At 49.4% G+C, this 27,919-nt stretch overlaps 1 protein-coding gene across 4 annotated transcripts in view; it reads left to right on the plus strand.

The window, feature by feature from the left end:
• Positions 1–9,161: 9,161 nt before the first annotated feature.
• The window catches only part of FOXN2 (forkhead box N2), an 89,584-nt gene continuing 70,826 nt past the window's right edge, over positions 9,162–27,919 (plus strand). For all 4 annotated transcript variants that reach the window (XM_068233056.1, XM_068233058.1, XM_068233057.1 and 1 more), the window contains exon 1: positions 9,162–9,307. The gene's annotated coding sequence lies outside the window, so the exon portion shown is untranslated. The remainder of the gene's footprint in view (positions 9,308–27,919) is intronic.

Raw genomic sequence — 27,919 nt, forward strand, 5'->3', positions numbered from 1 at the left:
ACATGAACAAATGACATGGGGAATATCAATCATTTCTTGATCTCTATTCAATTTTTCAACTCCTCACTTTGCAATGTATTGATTTCTTTTTTCCCCTTTTTGCCAAAGTTCCTCTTTAACAGGGACATGGAAAATAAAACCAGCCTGGTTGAGGTTCTAAAGCTAAACCTCCCCTCCTCTGTTCAATGCTACAACAACGGCTGAAGTTGTACTTTAGGGAGGAATTCGGATGATTGGCTGTAACAAGGTTATAATCCTGTATTCCAGAATCCAGCATTTAAAACATTTAATAAAAAGCTCTGCTATACGATTGCTGTCACAGGCGTGTTTTAATAAACTGCTAATAGATGGTAATTGTTTTTGGAACAAGCTATATCGCTGCTTATTTTACGGTTAAAAGATACTACCGATTACATGCATAATGAAAATGACACTCCGACACAATAAATATTTGCAAAATAACAATTAAAATAAGGATGATTGGAATTAGGGAAATGTAATGCTTAATGAATTCATTTACAGGGTCTCTCGGGAAATAGAAGATTTGAGCAGTTGTAGCTTTGTTGTTGGTTAGTCAGGTCTGTTTATGCCGTCATAATTACCACAATATTAATGATGGGTAATGTGGCAGATCTGTTTTTAAAGGGAACCTGAACTGAGTAAAATTCTTTAAAATAAACACATGAGGTAACTTCAAATGAACATTGCATAGTTACCTCGCCATCAGTTCCTCTCAGAAGCTCACCATTTTCTTCTTACAGTGATCCCTTCCAGTTCTGACAACATTTTGTCAGAACTGAAATATATCAGTTACTGTCAGTTATATATCGGTTGCTGTCAGTTATAGCTGAGAGGAGAACTGATGTGCCAGGTAATGTCCATGTTTCCCTATGGCTCAAGTGGGCGATGTTACAGTTTAACAGTGTGCTGACCAGGAAGCTGTTATGGGGTAATGGCTGTTTTCATAATGGAGGACGGAGAATTCCATTGATCACAGTGAACAAACAGGACGCAGGAGAGGAGAAAGACACTGAGGAGTAGAATACATGGGAGGCAAGTATGACTTGTGTATGTTTATTTTGACTTTTCATTTTCAGTTCAGGTTTTCTTTAAGTTATCACTCCTGAGAAGGGGCGGCGCCAGCTTCAAATGTTTGCGGGGCACAAAGGAGGTACGATGGTTGGCTGGTGGGAACCATTTGGGTGTTCAGAATTGATTTTGGATGGCAAATGTTAGATATTTTTTGCCTAAGGCCCGGTTCACATTAGCGGTGGCCGTCCGGAATCGCCGTGCCGGAGCCGGACCGCTTGCAGAACGGACGGAACGGACGCACGGCATAGCAATGAAAGCCTATGCGTCCGTTCACATGCGTCCGTTCTGCCGGACCGGAGCCGGACCGGAGCCGGACCGGATCCGGACTCCGGCGTCCGTTCCAACATGCGCTATTTTTTGGTCCGGCTCCTCCGGCAGCCGTATCCGGGGCGGAGCCGGACTGCACCATCCGGCCAATACAAAGCAATGAGAGCCGGAGAGCGCACAACACACTGGCTACAAAAACCGGACGTTCTACCCCACTTCCTATGCATTTTGGATGGGGACCACATGGGCCCAGCGAAGAGTGGGGCAGCAGCGATTTCATGCTGGAGCTCGTTTTGGCAGCAACATGTCTGATGTCTGATAACGAGGAGGCGAACAACAGGAAGGAGAGAATTCCCAGGTTTACGAGTAAAAAATGCCTGGATCCATGGTCCCAACTGCAGTCTCTGTATCCACGGATGGTCTCCACACATCCACCTGTCTCCAACAATGACCCCAGACCCTTCTGCTGACCTCCCAGACCCCAGGTATTTACAGGATGTTATCTCCTTAAGAAACCGGATCCGGACCGCAACCGTGTTCACACCGCACGGAAACCGGATGCAAACGGACCGGATCCGGATCGGATCCGGATAGGAACCGTACGGATCAGGTCCGGTCCGGATACGGTGCGGTCCGGACATCCGGTGCGGTTTTTACTAAACCGCAAGTGTGAACGGGGCCTAACTCAGGTGCTAAAATTAAAGCGGACCTGAACTCAGAACTTCCTCTGTGCTCTAAAAGATAAGCAACAGCATAATAACCTTAAAAAAACAACAACATTTCTTTGTTACAGCTGATACAAATCCTGCAATAAATCAAATATAAAATAACATATATATATATATATATAAATATATATATATATATATATATATATATATTTAAAAATATAATTAAAAATAAATACAGTGTGTCTACTTCCTGTTTTCATGAAAGCAGACATCTTGTTAACATCCTGTGCTTACAAATGAGCTTATCTGGCCTTGGCTGTCACATGACACAGCTGAGAGATCAAATTACAACTTGTGATTATTCCCAGATGAGGGGGCATTGGACAGGCTAAACTCTCTAAATACATACATGGTGCATTTCTCGCTGTTTTCCTTCTGTCCTGCGCAAGAGTTCAGCTCCACTTTAAGGCTAGTTCAGGATTGATGGGGACCAAATGTAAATATCACAAACAGGACTCAGAGCCTTTAGAGCAGTGCAGATTGTCCAAATGATGGTGCTATTATGGAAAAAAGATGTACTTGGGTAGTTGGCTGGCGTGCTTAAATCCCTGCTTGTTGGCAAGCTGCTCCTGTGTGAACAGATCACAGATAAATCATTCCAGGCCCAAGCCTGTGTCTGAGGACGAGCAAGAGGGAGGAGGAAGAGGCAGGAGGGAGAGACTGTGTGTGTAATTCAGTATCTTAGTAGCTAAGCATTGCTGCAGACTAAAGCTTGCATTTTACAGACAGGAAGTTCTGAATCAGGATAATACCATATATTGACTAATTTTAAGTAAGCTTTCAGCTATTAAGCATTCCTAAGACTGTTTTCCTGTTGCTGTGCTTATATGTACTTATGTTAATAATAAAGGCATGTCCGTTCCGTACAAAGGTCTCAGTTTATGTGGAGTGTGTGCAAGCCATTATTCCCCCCCCCCCCCCCCATAAAAAAAAACCCCAAAGTGACAGCATTTAGGGAGGGAATTAAAGAAAAATCGCTTTTTTTATAATATATACATATATACATGCATACATATATATATATAAAACCAATAAAATTGATAATCCCCCCCCTAAAAATCGCAACAGCAATATTTATTTCCTTTTAAAGAATGCACACTGCCTGGCTGTCCTGCCTGGCAATGTGCATTGTTTAACGGTAAATAAATATGGCAGCCTCCACATTCCTCTCCCTTCGGATACACTTTAAAAGTCATCTCCCCAAGTACCATCCTCTTTGTATTGAGACCACCATATGTGATACATCTGCTTCAGCAGTATCGGTTCATAGAAAGTAGAAATCAGTTTGGAGAAAGCAGAATGATATTGCTGATCCTGTGCTGTATGTAGGCCATGTACCTTGGCAGACCCTGATCATGAGCTAATCCCAGACACTGAACATCTGGATGTGCAATCAGCATTACATAACTGCCAGCATTAAGTCATATCAAGACTCATTTTGTCATTTTTTCATCTTTAGTCAAGACAAGACAAGACAAGACAAATAACATTTATATTGCGCTTTTCTCCTTGCGGACTCAAAGCGCCAGAGCAGAGCAGCAGCCACTAGGGCGCGCTCTATTGGCAGTAGCAGTGTAAGGGAGACTTGCCAAAGGTCTCCTACTGAATTAGTGCTGGCTTACTGAACAGGCAGAGTCGAGATTCGAACCCAGGTCTCCTGTGTCAGAGGCAGAGCCCTTATCCATTACACTATCCAGCCTACTTCTTGTAGTACCAGTCCAGAGACTTCTAGGTAGAGAAGTGTGTTTATTATGTCATCAACAAAACAAAGAAAGAAAATAGAACCTAAATCTTTTCAAGGGGAATACAAACAAATGCTAATCAGATGTAACCAGGACTGGATATCTGAGTAACGTTACATAGACAATACAATTTGTGGTAAATTAAAGGGAATCTGAAGTGAAAATGAACTTAAGAGATAATTAATTGTATGTGTAGTACTGCTAAGAAATAGAACATAATTAGCACTGATATGAGTCTCATATTGTTTCCAGTAAAGGAAGAGTTAAGAGACTTCACTTGTTGTGTACGGAAAAGAGCTTCTCTGAACTCTACAACTAATTGAGTCAGAGAGCAGTGCTATTTTCTGAAGCACTTATCCATCAAAGAAACAGTGAAAGACAACTTTAGATAAGATTTTACTGCGGAGAAGTTCAAAGGGTCATTAGCGCTGATCTGTGTCATACCATGTTAGGCCCCGTTTACACTTAATCAGTTGCTCTCAGTTATAACTGAAAGGACAACTGATTTTCAAAGTAATGCCCATGTTTTCCTATGGCACCGTTCACACTTAACGCGTTTTAACTGAAATCTTCTTCCCAATGCACTGCTATGGAAAAAACGCATACCAACGCGCACTAACGCATACTAACTGATTATGTGTAAACTGGCCTTACCCCAAAAATAAGACAGTGACTTATATTAATGTTTGCTCCAAAAGATGCACTAGGGCTTATTTTCAGGGGATGTCTTATATTTCTATTAGGAAGTGTCTCTCAGCAGAACTTTTCCTGTTCCTTTGTACTGTGCTGTTCCTGGATTTGAAGGTATGCTACTGTACTGATTAGGCACCTACTGTCACGGTCACTTACCTGTCTAGACATGGCAGCTGGCACACACGGATGTCGGCAGGCGGCCTGGCACACTGCATCTGACTTCTACCAGGGCTGGCATGGGTGCATGCGTGCGTTGTGCATTTGGTGGGTACGCCGGTGCTGGTGTGTCACTAGGCACGCACATAACGGTCATCTGTTATGTACATGTTCTATTGCGCATATAGATGTGCGCGTGATGGCGTGCGGGCTTGCGCATCACTGCGTGGGTCCATATGTGTCATTGCGTTCTGACATATGCGTGTGACGTGTTACGCAGTTCGTGCCACTCGGCCTATTTAAGTGTGGAGAGTGCCACTCTCCAGTGCTATAGTATTGCAGCTTGTGAGTGTGTTACTCCTGTGACGTGACCTGATTCCTGTTGCTGATCCTGGCCTGTCTGACTGCCCGCTCTGGTTTTGACTTCTGCTCTGTCTGACTGCCCGCTCTGTTGGAGAAACCGGCCCGTCTGAGAACCCGCTCTGTTACTGACCTCTTGCCTGTCCGAGGACGAGAACTGTTGCCAACTCCTGCCTGTCGTTATCCTTACCTGATTACCGAATCTCTACTTTCTTCTAGGTCCATCGGTTGGCTGAGTCCCTGCAGTACCAGACTCAGCCAGTGGGAGTGCTCCAGTTCCTCCTTGGCAAGGCGTCACACCATTGGTCCTGCAAGCTCTCTTGCCCTTTGTTCACTGGTCACCCCTGTTCCCACTCCAGGGCAACCAGTTAATAAGTCGCAGGGGTTGCTGTCCTCAGCACATCGGTCTCCTCCAACAAAGATACGTGATACCTACCCTGTCAGCTGATAACCTTGCTGTGCTGGGATGAAATGTCTGGTGCCTCAGCTGCACTGCACCGATGTGTCCCCGCTTGCTTGCCGTCTCTTCCTCCTCTTTAACTTCCGCTAGGGCTTATTTTCGGGTTAAGGCTTATTTTCAGAGAAAGAGGATACTTTAAAATCGTATCATCCTGATTCAAAACTTCATAGTTTAAAATGCAGAGTGTAGTTTGTAAACTGAAAATATTAGAGAATGATTCAATGTTATAAAATAAGCTATATAACTGAAAATAAAAATGAGACTCTTTTCTTTGCTACTGATGTTCTATCAATTATCCGTACTACACATGGAATTCATTATAAGTTTGTTTTTGTTTTTTTCGCTTCAGTGTCACTTTAAAGAGACGCTGTAACAAAATGTTGAGCCTTATTTCTTCTATCCTATAAGTTCCTATACCTGTTCTAATGTGCTCTGGCTTACTGCAGCTTTTCATAGCAGGAAGCTATGAACTCATAAAAAGGACCTGGCTTAGTCTGAGATGCATCACAGTGACGCTGATAAGAAGTTAGGAGTCAGTGCAGGGCCTAGGTTAATGGGTGCATATCAATTCAGCACCACTCAGTTTGGCACGGTGAGAGCCGAATGACGGCTCTCACCGCTGCCGCTAAACTCTGAGGCGGCGTTAAATACAATATAATATTCCCTCTCCGTATTGTCGCACCTTGGAGGGAAATGTAATTCGGGGTCTAGCTACGCGCCCCGGGCAGCATAGCTGCTATGGCGCGCCCAGTTTCGGCGCTCGGCTCTCAGAGCCGCTCCGAAAACAGCTAATCCGGGGTTAATAAATCACTTTCTCTTGACAGATGAAAAGCAGCTAAGATTCAAAAGTGAAATTTCCCTTGTCCTGTCAAGGGAAAGATGGAACCAATTGTCCTTTAATTCACCTAAAAAATAAATAATTTAGGTTTTCATTCATCACTTCATATTTTCATTTATGCCAGTCTTATGAAAATGAGGGAGATTATCGCTAGACACAAAATGAATGTGTCAAGGAGGGATAGGCGAGCATGAAAAGGTGAGACTTGAGAGCTCGTTTAAAGGTATAAAAAGCAAGTCTGATGGGTGGTGAGAGTGAGTTCCAGAGAGTAGGTGCAGCCCTAGTGAAGTCTTGCAATCATGCACGGGAATGATATATGCGCAGTGCGAACAAGCGCATGTTGTCGGAGGATCGGAGTGGGTGGATCAGGATATGCCTGTGGACCAGGTCAGAGGTGTAGGTCAGGCAGGTCATGTGCACTGATTTGTAGGCCAAAAACATTTTTACTACTAGGCCAAGCACAGAACTTTGAAATTGATCCTGAAGCGGAGGGGGAGCCAGTGGAGGGCTTTACAGAGGGAAGGCGGAGTGATGGGAAGAGTTGATCAGTCTGGCCGCCGCATCCATTACAGATTAAAGGGAGGCAATACGGTTAGAGGGGAGGCCAGACAAAAGAGAATTGCAATCGTCCAGATGGGAAATGACAAGGGCATGGATGAGGAGTTTGGTGCAGGATTGGGTAACACTTTGGATGTGGGGTGCAAAAGAGAGAGCAGAATCCAGGGTGACACCTAGGCAGCGGGCTTGGGAGGTACGGTGGATGGTAGTGTTGTCCATTGTGACATGCCTATCTGGGAGGAGGGGGGGCTAATATCAGAAGCTCAGTATTGTCCAGATAAGCCTTAGGAACCTGGCGGCCATCCAGGAGGAAATGGATGTGAGGCCCAGTGCACACCAAAACCTCTAGCAGATGTGCAAAACTCTAGAGGTTTTTGAAGCAGATTTCAGAGCGATTCTAGGCATGTTTAGGGCCCGTTCTCACCTGAGCGGGAATCGCGCGATTCCCACTCACGGCAAACCGCTAGCGGTTCTGCAAGAACCGATACACAATGTAGCGAGTGGCAGTGTTCTCACTGCTGCGGTTTGCCGGCGACGAGCGTTCCGTGTTTAGCGATCGTGATTAGCGTGCAAGCAAAAACCGCCGCAGTGTCCAGTGATTTTTACGTGCTAATCGCGGGAAAATCACTCCCGCATGCAATTTTAAGTGTGAACGGGCCCTTAGAGCGGATTCCTAAACATGCCTAGCGGTTTTGGGAGCGTTTTTGTGTAGCAGATTACACATATTGTTACAGTAAAAGCTGTTACTGAACAGCTTCTGTAATAAAAACGCCTGGAATACCACTCTGAAGTAACGTTTTTCAGAGCGGTTTGAGCTTTTCCTATCCTTTACATTGAGGCAGAAACGCTTCTGCAAACCGCAAACGTGCAGCAGGAGGCACGTTTGCGGTTTGCTACAATCCTCAAACCAACGGTGTGCACCATCCCATTGAGATACATTAACCGAGCGGTTTGACAGGCGGATGCGGCCGGCGGATCGCATCAAAAACCTCTCGGTGTGCACTGGGCCTGAGGCAGGTGGAGACCTTGTCCATGGTGGAGGAGAGATCTGGGGTGTGGAGGTATATCGGGGTGTCGTCCTCATAGGTAGCTGAGGCTCATGGAGATGAATTTCCCAATCGAGGCGGTGCAGGGTGAGAATAGCAAAGGTCCCAGATCCATAGTTACTTCTGAATTTTCAACACAGTCATTTTTAAAATGAAAATGCTATTTTCGATTGTGAAAAAATATTTACAAAAATAATTGTATTTTTTCTCTGTACGGTCAAGGGAAGATTTTTATTTCTGATTCAAAGATCTGTCATTTTACCACAACATTTTTCCCAAAATAATTTTATTAAACGTGAAAATTCAGAAAAAAAATATCCCAATCTATCGTATTACAAAATGATTTTCAACGGCATTTTCGCTTGAAAGTCGAATTTTACATTACTTTTGCAGTATTTGCATGTTTGCTCAAGATTAGAAATGTATAATAATTTCCCTTTAGATAAATCTCTTATGTCCCCAGGAATGAATGGAGGGTGACGTGTTTACATAGGATTTATTGCCCTCCCTCATATTCCCGCCATGTGTGACAGACTGTGAGCACGTGACTTCTCCTCAGCGCACGGCACGCGCTCTATATAGAATGTGATCATCCACAAGCCCCTCCCCGAACGGAGCACTGAGCGCCACGCGCGCAGCATAGCGACGGTTGCCATGCCATTATTCCAAACAGCTACCAGGGGCAACACCACCACGTGACCCCCCGCGTGTCAGACGGCATCCCCCGCCCCGCCCACTCTGTCAAGGCCGCGTGCGCCCGCCGTCTCCACGGCAACGCATCGCGTGACTGCAGCAGATTTCCCGCGTCAGCGGCCCTTCTTCCCCTCATCGACACAGCATAGAAACTGCGCGGCAGGCTCCGCCCTCCATCCCGCTCGTCATCCTGGAGGAAGGGAGGGGGTGAAAGAAAGCCCCGTCACATGGCCAGCGGGCGGGCGGCGTGCCGTGAGCGTCAGCTCCGGGGCGCCGCCCACGTTCACCACAAAGGCGCAAAAAAGCCGCGAAAAGGAGCAGCTGTCAGCTGTATCCATGGTAACGCGCGGACAGCGGCGAGCGCGCGGCTGGGGGCGGGGTCAGAGCTTCCCGAGCAGCCGCTAGTATAATGTAACCACACGTGAGGTAAAAATGAAAGGAATGGAGCGTCCGAGGCGTGGCCAGGAAGGATGTAGCGTCTGGGGCGTGGCGAGCCGTGCGTGCCTCACGCCGAGGGCGGGGGGAGGTTCCATTGGGCGCCGCGTTGCCATGGCGACTCGGTGGGGGATTTGGTGGCGTTGCTGTGCGCGGATGGAGGGAGCAGCTGCTGATCTCTGACACATTCTCCCCGCTCCGCACTGCCACACCGTGCCGGGACGCGCTTCATGCCGGTGAGTACCGACCAGGGGCGCCCCGCCCACTCCTTCTCAGTGTCCGCGGGGCCGCCGCGTGCCGGGCGTGATGTCACACAGGGAGGGGGGGGGGCAGCCTTTATGTCTGTGCAGCATGCTGGGCATTCTATAGGTCACTGTTCTCAGTGTAGCATTCTGCTCTCCATATGGCACACCGGTCATTATACAGCTCGCTGGTCTCTATATAGCTCACTGGTCTCTATATAACATGCTGGGCTTCATATGGCACACCGGTCATTATACAGCTCGCTGGTCTCTATATAGCTCACTGGTCTCTATATAACATGCTGGGCTTCATATGGCACACTGGTCATTATACAGCTCGCCGGTCTCTATATAACATGCTGGTCTCCATATAGCGCGCTGGGCTTCATATGGCACACCGGTCATTATACAGCTCGCCGGCCTCTATATAGCTCACCGGTCTCTATATAACATGCTGGGCTTCATATGGCACACTGGTCATTATACAGCTCGCCGGTCTCTATATAACATGCTGGTCTCCATATAGCTCGCTGGGCTTCGTATGGCACACCGGCGGTCATTATACAGCTCGCCGGCCTCTATAGCGCACTGCCCTCCGCATGGCACATCGGTCTCTATATAACATGCCGGTCGCCATATGGCACACCGGTCGTTATACAGCTCGCCGGTCTCTATATAACATGCTGGTCTCCATATAGCTCGCTGGGCTTCATATGGCACACCGGTCATTATATAGCTTGCTGGGCATTATATAGCTCACCGGCCTCTATATAGCGCACTGCCCTCCGCATGGCACATCAGTCTCTAGATAACATGCCGGTCTCAGTATAACATGCCGGTTGCCATATGGCACACTGGTCATTATATAGCTCGCCGGCCTCCATATAGCGCACTTCCCTCCGCATGGCACATTGGTCTCTATATAACATGCTGGTCATTATACAGCTCGCCGGCCTCTATATAGCGCACTGCCCTCCACACGGCACATCGGTCTCTATATAACATGCTCGTCATTATATAGCTCGCCGGTCTCTATATAACGCGCTGCCCTTCGTCTCGCATGCTGGGCATTCTATAGGTCACTGCTCTCAGTGTAGCACTGGTCTCCATATGGCACGCCGGTCATTATACAACTCGCCGGACTCTATATAGCGTGCTTCCCTCCGCATGGCACACTGGTCACTATATAGCTTGCCGGCCTCTATAGCGCGCTGCCCTCTGCATGGCCCATCGGTCTCTGTATATAACATGCTGGTCCATTATACAGCTCGCCGGCCTCTAAATAGCGCACTGGTCAATATACAGCCCGTGGGTCTCCTTATAGCGCACCAGTCATTATACAGCTCGCCAGTCTCCATATAGTTCACTGGTCATTATACAGCTCGCCAGTCTCCATATAGTTCACTGGTCATTATACAGCTTGCCGATCTCCATATAGTGCACTGGTCATTATACAGCTCGTGGGTCTCCATATAGCGCACTGGTCATTATACAGCTCGCCAGTCTCCGTATAGCGCATTGGTCATTATACAACTCACCGGTCTCCATATAGCGCACCGGTCATTATACAGCCTGCTTGTCTCCATATAGCGCACCAGTCTCTATATGGCACACCAGTCTCTGTATAACACGCTGCTTGCCAGTCTTGATATAGTGCGCCGCCCTCCGTATGGCATACCAGTCTCTATATAATGCACCGCTATCCATATAGCACTCTAGTCTCAGTATAGCGCCGGTCTCTATATAATGCACTGGTCTCAAAATTGTGCTGCCAACCCTCTGTATGGCACGAAGGTCTCTATATAACGCGCCACTTTCTGTATAATCACCCCAGTTTCTATATAGCAGGCCGCCTTCATATGACATGCTGGTCTCTATATAGCACACTGCTCTCTTTATAGCACACCAGTCTCTGTATAGCATGGGGGTCTCCATATAGCACACTGGTAGAGAAGAGCATGTGTGTTACATTGAGGTCCCTCTTGGGGTGCAAATTAAACCTGCATACATATTAGTGCCTGTCTTAGTGAGAGGGCAGAGTGGAGTCATCAGTTCTGTATGATGAAAAGGGAGCAAATTATTATTTATTGTATTTTTATACATATTATGCAGCTGGAATCTCCCAGGAATGTATACATATGTAGGTGGAATTGGCACCTCCAGCACACCTACTGCTGGCTAGCTCTGTGGGCCTCGGCTTGTGGGTGGACACATGACTAGGTTGGATAACATGCTGGTATTCTAGTGTTTTATCTGGGGGAAGAGATAATGAAGTTAATTGTGCATACTGAACATCTGCCCTCCCCAACCTCTTCTGCCTATCAGTCCTTCCCCAGCCATGACCTCTTCTGCCTTTGCTTGCCCAACCCCATATGACATCTACTGCCACCCCCCTTCCCATATGACCTGCCTCTATTTCACCCCCCCCCCCCCCCCATCCCAACATGAGCTTCCCTGCCTCTGGCCTACCCTCTGCTCACCTCCCATGACCTCTCTCTCTCCTGCTTCTGACCTAGGCCTAGCACAGCCCCATATGTGTACCTATCCCACCTCTGCACTGATCCATGAAGCTAAGTGGCACAGAGTACCCAGATAGCTCATGATGACCCAGAACCACTAGGGGGGCTAAATATATCCGTGTGTCTTATACATTGGTGCATTATGTTTGAAGATTGTTTCCTATTAGTGAAACACTTGCCCGTTGGCTTCTGGACACACTAGCTATAAAGCTTGCTGTGGACATTTGAGATGTTCTGGTGTTGTTGAGTGACAGTTGAGGAACATTCATTGATCTCCCTGTTCTGTTGTTTTGAGAGGGGAAAGGAGTGGAGTGGAGTGTGGGGGGGGGGGGGGGGGGGGGGGGGAGCAGGGGAGGAGTTCTGCTGTAGGAACTGCAGTAAAGTTAGCGGGGTAAGAACATTTCCCCTCTGCCTGTCTTTAGTAGCACACAACAATCTCCATGTAGCCAGTGGAAGCAGAACTAAAAGATTTACTCCGGAAACTTGCCAAAGCCGTGGTGATGAAACGGGATCCATGTTCCTCCACCCAGAACTATGGGGAAGCTTGACAGACTGTGCATGTGATATTTTAATGGGAGTGTTTAAAGCAGACCTGAACTCAGAACTTCCTCTCTGCTCTAAAAGATAAGCAACAGCATACTAACATTTTAAGAAAAAGTCTTTGTTACAGCTTATACAAATCCTGCAATAAATATGCAGTGTGTCTACTTCCTGCTTTCATGGAAGCAGACATAGGGTTAACATCCTATGTTGACAAATTAGCTGATCTGCCCAGGCAGCAGAGATTTCGGAACTGACACAGGAGAGAGCTCAAATTACACTTGTGATTAGTCAGGCAAAGCTCTCTCTAAATACATACAGGGTGTATTTCTCTCTGCTTCCCTTCTGTCCTGTGCAAGAGTTCAGGCCCATTTTACCCTCTGGAGCTGGTGCAAAAAGCTCCATCTCTGTCTATAGGAGCTCAATGGCAACTTTATCTGGTTGGAAGTTTGTATGTGTCTTGCACTATGGATGGATATGACCCCCCATAGCAGCACCAGTAGATGTCAGATGAGAAGTCCATACAGCTCCTGTACATTTCCATCTGAAGCCACGTCCTCCTTGCACTGCATTGGTGGCTTGGCAGAAGTATTCCCTGTGTGTAGAGAGGCAGCCTGATTCCAATGTCTGGATATTTATTGTGTGACCATGGTTACACGGATGAGGATGCAGGCTGTCCATTTTAATGATTGGCAGCTATATGTGACTTGGTGTGCTTAGTAAGGCCGAGCTGTCCTCGTTTTATGGCCTCTGTGTTTAGGGATATAACATCCCTGTGTTATAAAGAGGACACTAGGCCTGGTGGATGGTGTGTAGGGGGTGAATCCTGTATCAGCCTGCTTCTGCATTGCTGATTGAACGTTCTGGCATTCCCAGATCCCGTGTACATCTCAGGTCCGGATCCAGCAGATACAGGTCTATCCAGTCTGGCTGTGCTCTTGTACTTTTGCCCTACAATGGGTTGGCTGTGCACAACGTGCTGGGGAGAGGGTGGTGCTGCGTGATATGGCTGGCTTTGTCTCCACTTAACCTCTCAGCTGCTAGTGGTAGAATGAGAGGAATGCCACGTCTGTTGCCGATCTTCCTTTACCTTGTAGAATGCAAGGAGACCGGCCAGCCAGCAGCTTTTATCCAACATCCTGTTTTGCTTGTAGCTTTCTGTATTGAATGCTCCTATTTCCTGTTATTTCCCCCCTCTGTTCTCAGTCAGTCCTGAGGACAATATCATAAGCAGCACATAGATTGCTGTGAGTCTTGTGAGCTTTGTTGATTGCCATGGTGATGCCAACTCCCTGTTCCTAGATCTATGGATTGATAAATGAATTGTACTTAGAAAGGAGATTGTGTATCAGCATAGCATTGGTGTATCGCAGACTGGTGATGTAGTGCCCAATCAGACTGGCAGGGCGGCGGTATATCCGGGACCCACAGAGGGTTAACTTCTTATGTAGGGATTTGGGACTCGAATGTAATTGTCTGAGTGGTCATGTGACTAATAGGTCTGTACACTGTACTAAAGTTCTTAAAGAGCAACCAGGGATTGAATTTAATTCAGTCAGTAGCTGATACCCTGTCCCACGAGAAATTATTATTTAAGTATTTATATAGCACCGACATATTCCGCAGCGCTGTACAGAGTATATTGTCTTGTCACTAACTGTCCCTCAGAGAGGCTCTAAGCCTACCATAGTCATATGTCTGTGTATGTATCGTAGTCTAGTGCCAATTAACTTATCTGTATGTTTTTGGGACGTGGGAGGAAACCAGAGTGTCCGGAGGAAACCCACACAGACACGAAGAGGGCATACAAAATACTTGCAAATGTTTGACCTGGCTGGGAACCGGGGACCCAGCGCTGCAAGGCGAGAGCGCTAACCTCTACGCCACAGAGCTGCCCCTAGAGAAAGCTTTACCTTTTATTACATCCTTACCTTAGATCTAGATCATCAGGGCCATCTGTGTGGCTGAATATTGTGGTCAAACCCCTCCCACAGTGTGATGCCATGGTCCTGACCGTTTCCTGTCTGTGAACCTCATTGCATTGTGGGAAATAATGGCTTTTTCCAATTGCCAAGCAAGCAGCATCCCCCCTCTGTGCATAGAACTCTCAGTAACGAACATTCCGTACAGATCACCTGGCAGAAGTAAAGGTGGCACCACCAGTGATACATTTCAGAATGTAAATCAGGGAGAGGAAAGATTTTACAGGGGCACACACTGACTAAGTCTATAATAACATTTTCATTCATAATGTTATATTCACTACAGTCCCTGTTTAAGTTATGCGGATAGTTCCCAAGGGTTTCTGCCTATTGCCTCCTCACCATCTGTACAAGTGAAATAGCCCATTTTTCTAGAAATAAAAAATGCCGTATAACTTTTTGTGGACCTTTATAGTGCTGATCATGGGGCTGTGTTCCTGTTTACAACCCCCCCCCCCCCCCCCCCCCAGCTTTGTGTGCTTTGCTCTTTATGTCAGTTCTTTGGTCAGTCAGTTGGTCAGTTTTGTGTTTAGGGCCCGTTTCCACAACTGCGGAATATGCAATATTTCCCAGCGTCCGAGTCCCATGGAGAAATGCTGCCTATTCCATCAAGGGCTTGCTGACCGATTTGCAAGCCAATGGAAATAAGCCCCAACTCGAGGTGTATGTATAAACAAAAGCATGTGCTATCCTGGTAAAGCTAGAGAAGAGCGAGGGAAAGAGGTTTTCTGACCTGCTGTTTACGCAGCTATGCAAGCTGTGATTTGGTGTTGGCATAATGCAGATTTCTGTAGCACTACTGCAGCATCTAATGAAAACAATTGCGTCAAGGAATAGGCTATTGCTGGGTATGTAGAATGCTGCTTGAATGTCCTCCTCCAGGCACAGTTGTGAACCTAATTGCTACAGAGAACCTAAGTATTCCCTCTTTGTGTCAAACATGTCTGCTAAAGAAGCTACCAGTATTTATAAAATATGACCTGAAGCAGCCTGGCTGAAGAAGTTAACATCCAGGTCTGGGTAGTATCTCTGCAGCTTGGCTTAGCATCATTATGATGTTTAGGGTAGTGTGGCACAAAGCTGGCTGAGGAGGTGGCAGCCTTAAAGGGAACCTATACTGAGAGGCATATGGAGGTTTCCTTTTAAACAATAACAGTTGCCTGGCAGTCCTGCTGATCTTTGGCTGCAGTAGTAGCTGAATCACGCACCTGAAACAAGTATGCAGTTAATCCAGTCTGACTTCAGTCAGAACACCTGATCTGCATGCCTGTTCAGGGGCTGTGGCTAAAAGTATTAAAGACACAGGATCAGCAGGAGAGTCAGGCAACTGGTATTATTTTAAAAGGAACAATCCATATCCTTCACAGTTTAGGTTCCCTTTAAACAGCAGCTGCCCTAGGCTTGGGCCTTTTTGGCCTTACCATGCGTCCGGTCTTTGACATCTGCTGCTTTGGGAAACAGTTGTTATCATGCTTATTTAGACATGTGGTTCATTTCTGTAGGTATTTTCACTGTATGACCTGCTCATCACTGGTTGTGTACAGGTATGTAGCAGTGGCAATACTTGTGGAGTTTGGAGAAACAGAGCAGATTGGTCAGCGCTGGCTTGCAGCAGCCAATCAGGTCTCGCTTTTCATCTGGAGTTGCCAGAGCAATGTTAATGTTGTAATTGGTGATAAGATGGCTCCAGTGCATTGGCTTCCCATGTAAGATGAGGACTGGCCTTTCTGTGGAGTGTCAGGCTACAGATGTGTCTCTGTATGAACCCTGATTAGGGCCTTTTGTTCTTATTCACAGCAGCCCTGCCAGTCAGCTTCATTAAGCCCTGAATGTGTGAATGGGATTAGGTGTTTAGCTTTGCTTGCTGTGTGCTCTTTGTCCTCAGTAGCCTGAACTGCTGTTTGGTTTATAGTCCTCTCCAGTTTATGTACTTCCATAGCTGAGGCCAGCTGTTTATTGCCAGGCAGGCTCTGCCCTCCTCTCTGGATACACCTGGCCATGGATAGTCCTCTCCATGCTCTCCAGCAGCCAGGGCTGGCTCCATACTGCCAGGCAGGCTCTGCTCTCCTCTCTGGGCACACCTGGCCATGGATAGTCCTCTCCAGCAGCCAGGGCCGGCTCCATACTGCCAGGCAGGCTCTGGACTCCTCTCTGGGCACACCTGGCCATGGATAGTCCTCTCCATGCTCTCCAGCAGCCAGGGCCGGCTCCATACTGCCAGGCAGGCTCTGCTCTCCTCTCTGGGCACACCTGGCCATGGATAGTCCTCTCCAGCAGCCAGGGCCGGCTCCATACTGCCAGGCAGGCTCTGCTCTCCTCTCTGGACACACCTGGCCATGGATAGTCCTCTCCATGCTCTCCAGCAGCCAGGGCTGGCTCCATACTGCCAGGCAGACTCTGCTCTCCTCTCTGGACACACCTGGCCATGGATAGTCCTCTCCATGCACTCCAGCAGCCAGGGCTGGCTCCATACTGCCAGGCAGGCTCTGGTCTCCTCTCTGGACACACCTGGCCATGGATAGTCCTCTCCATGCTCTCCAGCAGCCAGGGCTAGCTCCATACTGCCAGGCAGGCTCTGCTCTCCTCTCTGGACACACCTGGCTATAGATAGTCCTCTCCATGCACTCCAGCAGCCAGGGCTGGCTCCATACTGCCAGACAGGCTCTGCTCTCCTCTCTGGGCACACCTGGCCATGGATAGTCCTCTCCATGCTCTCCAGCAGCCAGGGCTGGCTCCATACTGCCAGACAGGGTCTGGCCTCCTCTCTGGATACACCTGGCCATGGATAGTCCTCTCCATGCACTCCAGCAGCCAGGGCCGGCTCCATACTGCCAGGCAGGCTCTGCCCTCCTCCCTGGACACACCTGGCTATGGATAGTCCTCTCCATGCTCTGAGGCAGCCAGGGCTAGCTCCATACTGCCAGGCAGGCTCTGCCCTCCTCCCTGGACACACCTGGCTATGGATAGTCCTCTCCATGCTCTGAGGCAGCCAAGGCTGGCTCCATACTGCCAGGCAGGCTCTGCCCTCCTCCCTGGACACACCTGGCCATGGATAGTCCTCTCCATGCTCTGAGGCAGCCAGGGCTAGCTCCATACTGCCAGGCAGGCTCTGCTCTCCTCTCTGGATACACCTGGCCATGGATAGTCCTCTCCATGCTCTCCAGCAGCCAGGGCTGGCTCCATACTGCCAGGCAGGCTCTGGCCTCCGCTCTGTACACACCTGGTCATGGATAGTCTTCTCCAAGCTCTCCAGGAGCCAGGGCCGGCTCCATACTGCCAGGCAGGCTCTGCTCTCCTCTCTGGACACACCTGGCCATGGATAGTCCTCTCCATGCTCTCCAGCAGCCAGGGCTAGCTCCATACTGCCAGGCAGGCTCTGCTCTCTTCTCTGGGCACACCTGGCCATGGATAGTCCTCTCCATGCTCTCCAGCAGCCAGTGCCGGCTCCATACTGCCAGGCAGGCTCTGCCCTCCTCTCTGGACACACCTGGCTATGGATAGTCCTCTCCATGCACTCCAGCAGCCAGGGCCGGCTCCATACTGCCAGGCAGGCTCTGCTCTCTTCTCTGGGCACACCTGGCCATGGATAGTCCTCACCATGCTCTCCAGCAGCCAGGGCTAGCTCCATACTGCCAGGCAGGCTCTGCCCTCCTCTTTGGACACACCTGGCTATGGATAGTCCTCTCCATGCTCTCCAGCAGCGAGGGCCGGCTCCATACTGCCAGGCATGCTCTGCTCTCCTCTCTGGACACACCTGGCCATGGATAGTCCTCTCCATGCTCTCCAGCAGCCAGGGCCGGCTCCATACTGCCAGGCAGGCTCTGGCCTCCTCTCTGTACACACCTGGCCATGGATAGTCCTCTCCAGCAGCCAAGGCTGGCTCCATACTGCCAGACAGGCTCTGGCCTCCTCTCTGGACACACCTGGCCATGGATAGTCCTCTCCATGCTCTCCAGCAGCCAGGGCCGGCTCCATACTGCCAGGCAGGCTCTGGCCTCCTCTCTGGACACACCTGGCCATGGATAGTCCTCTCCATGCTCTCCAGCAGCCAGGGCCGGCTCCATACTGCAAGGCAGGCTCTGGCCTCCTCTCTGGACACACCTGGCCATGGATAGTCCTCTCCATGCTCTCCAGCAGCCAGGGCTAGCTCCATACTGCCAGGCAGGCTCTGGCCTCCTCTCTGGACACACCTGGCCATGGATAGTCCTCTCCATGCTCTCCAGCAGCCAGGGCCGGCTCCATACTGCCAGGCAGGCTCTGGTCTCCTCTCTGGACACACCTGGCCATGGATAGTCCTCTCCATGCTCTCCAGCAGCCAGGGCCGGCTCCATACTGCCAGGCAGGCTCTGGCCTCCTCTCTGGACACACCTGGCCATGGATAGTCCTCTCCATGCTCTCCAGCAGCCAGGGCCGGCTCCATACTGCCAGGCAGGCTCTGGTCTCCTCTCTGGACACACCTGGCCATGGATAGTCCTCTCCATGCTCTCCAGCAGCCAGGGCCGGCTCCATACTGCCAGACAGGCTCTGGCCTCCTCTCTGTACACACCTGGCCATGGATAGTCCTCTCCATGCTCTCCAGCAGCCAGGGCTGGCTCCATACTGCCAGGCAGGCTCTGCTCTCCTCTGGGCACACCTGGCCATGGATAGTCCTCTCCATGCTCTCCAGCAGCCAGGGCTGGCTCCATACTGCCAGGCAGGCTCTGACCTCCTCTCTGGACACACCTGGCCATGGATAGTCCTCTCCCTGCTCTCCAGCAGCCAGGGCCGTCTCCATACTGCCAGGCAGGCTCTGACCTCCTCTCTGGACACACCTGGCCATGGATAGTCCTCTCCATGCACTTCAGCAGCCAGGGCCGTCTCCATACTGCCAGGCAGGCTCTGACCTCCTCTCTGGACACACCTGGCCATGGATAGTCCTCTCCATGCACTCCAGCAGCCAGGGATGGCTCCATACTGCCAGGCAGGCTATGCCCTCCTCTCTGGAGACACCTGGCCATGGATAGTCCTCTCCATGCACTCCAGCAGCCAGGGATGGCTCCATACTGCCAGGCAGGCTCTGGACCCACCTGGCCACTGTAAGGCTCTGTACACATTGGCTGTCTTGCGATTTTAAAATCGCATGCCATTTTAATTGCAAAGCCTTCATGAAAATAAAAAATTGCATGGCACCACTGTGTACAGGTCATCACGATTTTCATGGTTTTTCAAAAGACTTTGCAATTAAACCTATTCGATTTTAAAAACGCAATGCAGCCAGTGTGTACAGGCCCTGACTGCAATAAGAAAAGCAAGGTCAATAAATGGCAGTGCTTGTTGGGAGGACTCCCCTTCTGCTGTGACACACATGGTGACAAGAGGCTGAGCCAGCAATAGGGAGTGCACTGCCTGCTACCCCACCCACTGCCCAGTTCAGCATTCCTGCCTGCACTTCCTGCTGTCACTGCTCTCTGGGGGCTGCTGCTTCCTGTCAGTTAGTGCTGCCTGACAGTCTCGCATGCTGTTTCCTGTGCTCGATGAAAGGCTGTATTAGCTGAATGTTTCTGTACAGCTTATAGTGAAGTGCAACATGCTCACTTAATGTTTCTGTCTCTTTCTTTGAAAATGATCTCGACAAAAATAAATGAATGTAAAATGAAACTAGAGACAGGCAGAGAAATATACATGTGGGTTGTGTTACTGGGCAGAGGATTTTGTAATTCTATCTGGCCGGTTGTGCAACTAAAGCAAAGCAGAAGGTTTTTTTTTGAACAGATTTTTTTTTTTTTTTTTTTTTGCCTCTTTAAATGTATTGCCTCCCTTCAGTGCGAGAGCACAAGTGTGTATTGCTAATGTGCAGAGTAAGGTTATGTTAATCTTGGTGGGGCAGCCACAAATGTGCATACAGGTATCTTCTAACCCCCCCCCCCCCTCCAACCCCCGTGTGTGTACAGGTATCTGGAGTATCACCCGTGGGTTTATCCTTTAGACAAGACACTGGACATTTTATACATTTATATCGCACTTTTCTCCTGGCAAGCTTAAAGCACCAGAGCTGAAGCCACTAGGGGGCGCTCTATAGGCAGTAGCAGTGTTAGGCCAGAGCTGCAGCCACTAGGGTGCGCTCTATAGGCAGTAGCAGTGTTAGGCCAGAGCTGCAGCCACTAGGGGGCGCTCTATAGGCAGTAGCAGTGTTAGGCCAGAGCTGCAGCCACTAGGGGGTGCTCTATAGGCAGTAGCAGTGTTGGGCCAGAGCTGCAGCCACTAGGGGGTGCTCTATAGGCAGTAGCAGTGTTAGGCCAGAGCTGCAGCCACTAGGGGGTGCTCTATAGGCAGTAGCAGTGTTAGGCTAGAGCTGCAGCCACTAGGGACATGCTCTATTGGCAGTAGCAGTGTTAGGCCAGAGCTGCAGCCACGAGGGGGCGCTCTCTAGGCAGTAACAGTGTTAGGCCAGAGCTGCAGCCACTAGGGGGCGCTCTATAGGCAGTAGCAGTGTTAGTTCAGAACTGCAGCCACTAGGGGGCGCTCTATAGGCAGTAGCAGTGTTAGTTCAGAACTGCAGCTACTAGGGGGCGCTCTATAGGCATTAGCAGTGTTAGGCCAGAGCTGCAGCCACTAGGACATGCTCTATAGGCAGTAGCAGTGTGTGTTCAGAGCTGCAGCCACTAGGGGGTGCTCTATAGGCATTAGCAGTGTTAGGCCAAAGCTGCAGCCACTAGGGGGTGCTCTACAGGCAGTAGCAGTGTTAGGCCAGAGCTGCAGCCACTAGGGGGTGCTCTATAGGCAGTAGCAGTGTTAGGCCAGAGCTGCAGCCACTAGGGGACGCTCTATAGGCAGTAGCAGTGTTAGGCCAGAGCTGCAGCCACTAGGGGGTGCTCTATAGGCAGTAGCAGTGTTAGGCCAGAGCTGCAGCCACTAGGGGGTGCTCTATAGGCATTAGCAGTGTTAGGCCAGAGCTGCAGCCACTAGGGTACGCTCTATAGGCAGTAGCAGTGTTAGGCCAGAGCTGCAGCCACTAGGGGTGCTCTACAGGCAGTAGCAGTGTTAGGCCAAAGCTGCAGCCACTAGGGGTGCTCTATAGGCAGTAGCAGTGTTAGGCCAGAGCTGCAGCCACTAGGGGAGAGGCTCTATAGTCAGTAGCAGTGTTTGGCCAGAGCTGCAGCCACTAGGGGACGCTATATAGGCAGTAGCAGTGTTAGGCCAGAGCTGCAGCCACTAGGGGGTGCTCTATAGGCATTAGCAGTGTTAGGCCAGAGCTGCAGCCACTAGGGTACGCTCTATAGGCAGTAGCAGTGTTAGGCCAGAGCTGCAGCCACTAGGGGGTGCTCTACAGGCAGTAGCAGTGTTAGGCCAGAGCTGCAGCCACTAGGGGGTGCTCTACAGGCAGTAGCAGTGTTAGGCCAGAGCTGCAGCCACTAGGGGGAGCTCTATAGGCAGTAGCAGTGTTAGGGAGTCTTGCTCAAGGTGTCCTTCCAGGTGGAAATGTAATTGAAATCCACTATATGTTTGCAGCGTTTTAGATCAGTTCAGGTTTTCTTTAAATTCAGTCTTACATGCCTGAGTGTATCATTGTATTGGCCTCCAGTGACCCCCATCACAGCATGGTTTTGCTTTAGGCTGGATTCTCAGTGGTCAGTTGCATAATGCATTATTATTAGTATTATTCTTATTATTATTATTTATTGTATTTATAAAGTGCCAACATATTACGCAGCGCTGGACAATAAATAGAGATACATACATTGCAACAAGGGGTGACAGGCAGAGAGGTAGCAAACGGTCATATAACATAGCACAAGGTTATACATGCAATCGGGGTATAAAATGCGTTTTACAGAGACCCGGCAAAACAAGTCCGAGTTAGTCCATGAGAAGGGTGTCATTGCTGGGGACATAAGGTAGGACTGTGGAAAAGGTGGTTGATTGATAGAGTTATAGTGTGGTAGATGTGGGGTAGGCCAATTTAAAGAAATATGTTTTGAGGGCTTGCTTGAAGGTGTTGAAGGAAGGAACAAGTCTGAGGGGGAGTGGAAGGGATTTCCGTAGGGTGGGCGCAGCTCTTGAGAAATCTTGTAAGCGTGCATGGGAATGAGAAATGCGTGGGGAGGTCAGGTGGAGATCACTGGAGGACCGGAGGGGGCGGGCAGGTATATGTTGACGAGCTCAGAATTGTAGGTTGGGCAAGTCTTGTGCACAGATTTATAGGTAAGGCACAAAACCTTAAAACTGATCCTGAAGCTGATATGGAGCCAGTGTAGGGCTTCGCAGAGGGGAGAAGTGGAAGCATAGTAGTGGGAAAGTCTGAGTCTAGCTGCTGCATTCATGACTGAAGGGGTTCAATGCGTTTTAAGGGGAGGCCAGATAGTAGGGCATTGCAGTAGTCAAGGCGTGTGCTATGAGTGTGAACTGCAATGGAGACTGGACATAGACGTTAATACAAACCCTGTATTCAGCAAGTTAGAATAATGTGATCAGATACAACACAGTACTGTGAACAGCCCCATAAAACTGTATGGACAGTGAGCGGAAACGCAGAATTACAGTATTCTGCAACACAACTGAGCAGTGTGAACTAGGCCTTAATGTCTAATGCTGGGCATACACGGACCGGAGGGAGGCTTATCAATCGAGACAGATGGCTCGATTGATAAGATCCAACCTGTCCGATAACCCGCCGGTACCGGGCGCAGAACAATGGGAGAAGCGAGCGGCTGATTAGCAGCCACCCGCGGGGACGAGCGGGGATCGATACGAGCGGGGATGCGGCGCATAATCTATGCCGTGTATGCCCGGCATAAGCAGTGAGCTGGGAGTCAGCTGGTCTGAGGCTGCCTTTCCAAACTGCAGTGGAGGACAGTGAGGTCACTGGTTCCTTTTTGCTTTATGAATCATAGGAAATAGAATTACACTGCAGGGCACTTGGTTTAGTTTTGTAAACCCAGAACCTCTAGGAACTGTAAAGCCATCTTCTAAACAAGCGCATAGTGTGATTATTGCCTTCTGAGAATAGTTGATGGTGCGTTTTATAACTTCTTGCCTGAAATTCAGCACCTATGATGGCTTCAGGATAGCGGCCGGAGCCATGTCATTTCTTCTCTTTGGGAGCCAGGAATGCACCCTGTGTATGTTTAGGTTGATGAGACAAGCGGTACAGGGTACCCAGTTCTGTTGTGGTGAACCAGTCTGTCTGGAGATGTTGTAGTAAGCGGAAAGTCCTCTGTTTAAATCACTGATGTGCATGATTTAATGAAAATGCATAATGTGCACATGCAGGGCTTTGGAGTCGGTACAAAATTCATCTGACTCCTCCTCCTCAAGGTACCCAAAAATTGCTAAGACTCAACAGCCGAGTGTGTGTGGTCTTCAATGTTATACCCATAGTGCATCATTCAAGGTGTACACACACGCAGAGTTACTGTCACTCACAGAGCTAGGGTCTCAATCTTTTGGGGGAGTGCCCAGACAAAGGCGTTCTGCTGCTGTGGAGGAGGGACGACAGTGCAGCGCATGACAGGGAAGCTTCAAGCAGGCAGTGTGAGCAGGGGAACAATGGTCTCTGCCTGATCTTACCCTCCAGATCTCTCATTGGGGCTGGTGCTTGGTGAGACCGTCCCAACCGGTCACATTGGTTGAGAACCATCTAGTGTGTGTACAAGGCTTCACACTGATGATGGGCAGATAGTCTGACAGCTGTGCATATACATTGGATCAAGGTTTCTATCTGATTGGCTAAAGGTGGCCATACATGCATAGATTGCTTCCTGATGCGGCCAAACAATCAAACCCTCTCTGATTACAATCTGATCAGAGAGGGATCGTTCCCTACCATACACAGCACAAAAAATGTAATTCGATTTCAGCAGGAAGTCTATTTAAAATCGATTGAACTGCAGCTTTGTACAAAATTACATCCGATCAAACATGTTGTGCAATTGACTCCCTGTAGATTTCATCAGAGCAATCAAAACCGGAATTGATGTGTGTATGGCCTGCTTAAAGCGGATCTGATCTCAGAACTTCCTCTCTGCTCTAAAAGACAAGCAACAGCATAATAACATTTAAAGAAAAATATTTCCTTGTTACAGCTGATTGCAATAAATCTGCAGTGTGTCTACTTCCTGCTTTCATGGAAGCAGACCTATTGTTAACATTTTGTGCTTTCAGATCATCTTATCTGCCATGGCAGTCAGCTGACACGGGGAGAGATCAAACTACAACTTGTGGTTAGTCGCAGATGAGGAGGATTAAAAAGGCTAAACTCTCTAAATATATACAGAGTGCATTTCTCTGATTTCCTTCTGTCCCTTGCAAGAGGAGTTTAGGTCCACTTTAACAGGAAATTAAGCAGGCTAGATATTCCATATGCAGGAACCAGGGCAGAAAATACAGCCGTTATGCCATCTTCTGAGAATAAGTAGCTTGTTTTGGTGCTCTGTAACCCCATAGAAAGGTTTCGGAGCAGGAAATGCTTGTACATGATGTTGTCTTATTGCTATTATAAGTTAGGATTCATTTTGTTGAAGAGCTACAGTAATCCTCTCCTGATAACATAATTCTTATATCTGACTATTGGCCATCTCCTATGTAGTCTCTGATAATGGCTATTTACTCTTCCAGCTAGTGCAAACAGCTGAGAGGCTGCAGCAATAATAAGGTTCCTCCAGGCCCAGCTCTGCATGAAATAGGAAGTAAAGGCTGATTTCCATTGTAAACAGGGCGTTGGTGTGTACTGAGTACCTGCAAAGACCTTCGATCTCTCTGTATGCTCCAGGATTTCCCTTGTAGACCTTGTACAGCTGTTTTATGAAATGATCTTTGCTCTTTATGGATTATATTTTAAGAGCCTGTACATGTTTCTGTACTAAGTATGTTTTCCTACAACTATATTCTGTGTAAAGTGTTTTCAGCATAAAATGACTAATATCTAATTCAGGGATGGGTGACACTGCGGATTGTTCATAGCATTAACACTTTGTATAGTCCTGAAATGAATGTCTCATGAAGCAGTTGTGTGGTTCTTTTAGTAGAATGACTGTATGGGCTCAGCAACACTCCTGACAAAGATGAATGCTTTACTATTGCATCTATAGATGCAAAGAAGAAATGCATGTATAAGGCTGCTTACACACCAAGACGTTACAGGCGCACGTTAGTGCGCCTGTAACGCTCCCCCCAACGCACAGCAATGTAACACAAGTGGGTTGTTCACACAGCCGACGTTGCGTTACATGTAACGCTGCACGTTCTCCGGAAAGTGCAGCATGCTACGGCGTTGGAGCGGCTATAGCCGCGTTAGACTGTTTGCACATGCGCAGTGGGGGGCGGAGAGGAGGCGGGGAGAGCCAGCTACAGTAGCCGCGCACACATGGCTACTTAATATTCACTGCACTGGCGGCCGCTGATTGGCCGGCGGGACCACGTGATGCGGAGTGTCTCGCTCCGCATCACGTGGACCCGCTGGCCAATCAGCGCCACTCTAGGAGACATTATAGGAATCGAGCCGCCTAACGCGGCTCACTCTACCGTCGGCTCTTGCAGCACCATACGTTGTGTTAGGTGCACGTTATGCGACCTTAACGTAGCACCTAACGCAACGTCTTGGTGTGCAAGTAGCCTAAATATGCTCCAGAAAAGCCACCACCTTCTCTGTGCCCAAACTCAAAGTACACGGGGGAGGGAGGGTTGGGTGTATGGGGCTGTGTCTGTCTGTGCGCATGGCTTGGTATGGGGCTGTGTCTGTGCGCATGGCTTGGTACGGGGCTGTGTCTGTGCGCATGGCTTGGTACGGGGCTGTGTCTGTGCGCATGGCTTGGTACGGGGCTGTGTCTGTGCGCATGGCTTGGTACGGGGCTGTGTCTGTGCGCATGGCTTGGTACGGGGCTGTGTCTGTGCGCATGGCTTGGTACGGGGCTGTGTCTGTGCGCATGGCTTGGTACGGGGCTGTGTCTGTGCGCATGGCTTGGTACGGGGCTGTGTCTGCGCATGGCTTGGTACGGGGCTGTGTCTGTGCGCGTGGCTTGGTACGGGGCTGTGTCTGTGCGCGTGGCTTGGTACGGGGCTGTGTCTGTGCGCGTGGCTTGGTACGGGGCTGTGTCTGTGCGCGTGGCTTGGTACGGGGCTGTGTCTGTGCGCGTGGCTTGGTACGGGGCTGTGTCTGTGCGCGTGGCTTGGTACGGGGCTGTGTCTGTGCGCATGGCTTGGTACGGGGCTGTGTCTGCGCATGGCTTGGTACGGGGCTGTGTCTGTGCGCGTGGCTTGGTACGGGGCTGTGTCTGTGCGCATGGCTTGGTGCGGGGCTGTGTCTGTGCGCATGGCTTGGTGCGGGGCTGTGTCTGTGCGCATGGCTTGGTGCGGGGCTGTGTCTGTGCGCATGGCTTGGTGCGGGGCTGTGTCTGTGCGCGTGGCTTGGTACGGGGCTGTGTCTGTGCGCGTGGCTTGGTACGGGGCTGTGTCTGTGCGCGTGGCTTGGTACGGGGCTGTGTCTGCGCATGGCTTGGTACGGGGCTGTGTCTGTGCGCATGGCTTGGTACGGGGCTGTGTCTGTGCGCGTGGCTTGGTACGGGGCTGTGTCTGTGCGCGTGGCTTGGTACGGGGCTGTGTCTGTGCGCATGGCTTGGTACGGGGCTGTGTCTGTGCGCATGGCTTGGTGCGGGGCTGTGTCTGCGCATGGCTTGGTACGGGGCTGTGTCTGTGCGCATGGCTTGGTACGGGGCTGTGTCTGTGCGCGTGGCTTGGTACGGGGCTGTGTCTGTGCGCATGGCTTGGTACGGGGCTGTGTCTGTGCGCATGGCTTGGTGCGGGGCTGTGTCTGCGCATGGCTTGGGCAGCCCTGCACATCTGGGGAGGAGCCGTTAATTCTGATCAATATATGAAGGCTTTCAAGCAGCATATGGTGCTGTCCAGACAATTTATTTTTCAGAGAAGGTCTTCTTTACTTCAGCAAGACAATGATGAATGGCGTGTTACAACATGACTCTGTAATATAAGTTGGGTGCCAAACTGGCCCACATGCACTCCTGACTGGTTACCCAGCGTTAAACTGAAAAATGCAACATCGGAGACTTGAACTGTTTGGCGCACATCCTGCTGGTGCCCAGATGGTCATCACAGCGTTCCTGGCTTTAGCTGCTGTGCAGTAGTGCGCACAAGCAGGGGGTGTGAAGTAGGACAGAGCATACACTAATAAGAGAAGGCCTTTGGTGCTCTTGTGTTTCCTGAAGTTTTTTTTGTTTGTTTTTTTCCCAGTACCAAAACTGTCAAGCCCCATACACACTCTCAACAGCCGTCTTTTATGCAGCACAATTATCAAACCACTTTTTTTGTTTTAGAACAACCAAAAAAGGTTGCTTGCTATTGTTCAAACAACTGAGAAGATGTTAATCCAACAGTCGTGTGAACAATAGCAAACAACTTTGGTTGTTTCAACTTGTTTCACAACAAAAGCTGTTTGATAATTGTGCTGCATAAAAGACCGCTGTTGAGCGGGGTGTATGGGGGTTTAGTTTCCTGATAACTGTGTGTGGCCTCTAACATCTAAGCCTGTGTGCTACAGCTGTTATCTAGGAAACCATCTTCCTTTCAAAGTTCCG

This window comes from Hyperolius riggenbachi, chromosome 4 (genome assembly GCF_040937935.1).
Source record: "Hyperolius riggenbachi isolate aHypRig1 chromosome 4, aHypRig1.pri, whole genome shotgun sequence".
NCBI lineage: Eukaryota > Metazoa > Chordata > Amphibia > Anura > Hyperoliidae > Hyperolius > Hyperolius riggenbachi.